General features: G+C 52.9%; 1 protein-coding gene across 1 annotated transcript in view; it reads right to left on the bottom strand.

The window, feature by feature from the left end:
* CERS2 (ceramide synthase 2) overlaps window positions 1-1641 on the bottom strand; it is a 26207-nt gene extending 24566 nt beyond the window's left edge. The window contains 1 exon segment of the mRNA XM_087705015.1: window positions 1545-1641. The gene's annotated coding sequence lies outside the window, so the exon portion shown is untranslated.
* Window positions 1642-2067: the final 426 nt, after the last annotated feature.

The raw sequence follows: 2067 nt of genomic DNA, 5'->3' as shown, positions 1-2067 counted from the left end.
CCAATATTTGAGGGGCTGCCCCAGAGAGGAGGGGGGGGTCAAGCTATTCTCCAAAGCAAAAGGAAGAGAAAGAAAGAAAGAAAGAAAGAAAGAAAGAAAGAAAGAAAGAAAGAAAGAAAGAAAGAAAGAAAGAAAAAAAAGAAAGAAAGAAAGAAAGTGGAGGAAGGAAGGAGAGGAGGGCAGAAGGAAGGAAGGAAGGAAAAATAATAAAGAAAAAAGAGAGACATGGCTAGCCTAGGGAAGGACCAGAGGAGACAGGAGAGCATCTTCCAATATTGGAGGGGCTGCCCCAGAGAGGAGGAAGGGGGTCAAGCTATTCTCCAAGGTCAGACAAGGAAGAATGGATGGAAACTAAGTAAGGAGAGATTCAACCTGGAAATAAGGAGGGATTTCCTGACAGTTGAGAGCAATCAACCCATGGAACGGAAGTTGCCTTTGGAAGTTCTGGGAGCTTCATTCCCTGGAGGCTTTTCAAGGAGAGATTGGACTGCCCTCTGTCGGGGGTCTCCTGCTTGGGCCCTGGGGGTTGGACTAGATGACCTACAAGCTCCCTTCCAACTCAGCTGTTAAACCGTTGGAAAGAGAGGCGGCCAGATTAAGGAAAAGGCGGGTAAGAAAGTCAGTGATAAAACCCAGACAGATCTCTGGGAAAACATGAGGTTAAAAGGGGCTGGAAGGTGCATCGTGTTACGGGTCACCAAGAGAATTGGCATGCAACAGGCAAGGCCCTGGGACGTTTGCTAAAGGGAGCCATAATTCAGTGGAGCCTCCACCTTCAGAAGCAGCCTAGCTTGGAAAACCAACGGCTCAAATTGCCCTCCCAAGTCCCGTTTTATGGATGGAATTGGGGTGGGGGGGGGCTGCCCAGATAACCCACAAAACGAGATTGCCCTGCAATTTGCCAATCCAACTGTGTTTCTCACGGTTAAATCGCAAACTTTGGAGTTTGGTGCCGCTTAGAAAGAGGGCAAAAAAAATGGGTTTTTCTTTTTCTTTTTCTGGACGCCGGATTAGAAGAAGATGTCAACGGCCTTTCCCTCTCCCCCCCCCTCCCCGCCCTCCCCCCCCCACCTTGGAAAGTTTCTCTCTCAAACACAAAGGCCCTTCCCTTCTCCCAACCTCCAGAAAATTCCTTAGCAATGAACCAGTTTCCCAGGACTTTTTTAAGGGGGAGGAGGAGAAGGAGGAGGGGGGGGGCAAAGTTTACACAACTCACTCAGTCCTGGATGGCAGGCTGAGTTTCCTTCTGCAAAAGCTGGTTTGACGGCGGTGGGGAGGGGGGCGTTTGCAAATCTGGGTAGGTGGGTTGTTCCTGCAAGGATTTTGCCACGCTTGCTTCGACTTAAGACCCTGGTGAAGGATGGGAGCCCTGCCCTTCTTCCGGCCTCTCCCCGTTCGCCAACTGGCTGGGTGTTGGTTTTCCCACCCTCCGGTGGGCCGGAGGGGGTAGGCACCACACACCGCCTGCCTTTCTCGCAAGGGGGGGGGAGAAAGGGAGGGGCGGCCAGAGAATTACCAGCAAAATAAGGATTTTCCCCATCTACCTGCGGCCTTTGCCAAATTCCCCGGGCCTTTTGCCGAAAAAAGGCGAGTGGGTGCCTGCAGGCCTCAAGGGGAAGAAGGCCACTTCCTGGATCTGCCAGCCGTGTTTGGGCAAGGGGGGGGGGAGGATCACACAGGAAGGAGAGGGCAGAAAAGGTGGTTTTTCTAACTAAGAAGGGGGGGGCAGACTCCATTTCTCTCCTCTTCTGCACACACACACACCCAGTGCATTTGAGGCCAGAGGCGGGGGGGGGGGGGGGATTGAGTGCACCCCCCCCCATGCAGGAGGGCTGAGAGTTCTCCTCTGGGTGGAGCAACAGGCCGGGAGATAACAACCAGCCATTGTGGGCAGAACTGAAATGGGCAACAGAGGATGGGGGGGGGGGGTAAAGGGGGGGTGCCCGGCTGGAAGGGGAGTGGATAAACAAATGAGAGAGAGAGAGAGAAGAAGGAAGAGGAAGGAGAGAAAGAAAAAGAGAGAAAAGGAGAAGAGAGGGGGGAGAGAGAGCAAGGAAGGAGAGAAAG

The sequence above is a fragment of the Thamnophis sirtalis genome, unplaced genomic scaffold (genome assembly GCF_051295495.1).
Source record: "Thamnophis sirtalis isolate CommonGarterSnake01/CBP01778 unplaced genomic scaffold, rThaSir2_p1.2 scaffold_2, whole genome shotgun sequence".
Taxonomy (NCBI): Eukaryota; Metazoa; Chordata; class Lepidosauria; order Squamata; family Natricidae; genus Thamnophis; species Thamnophis sirtalis.
Note: the sequence above shows the minus strand (reverse complement) of the source record. Positions and strands in the feature narration are given on the sequence as shown.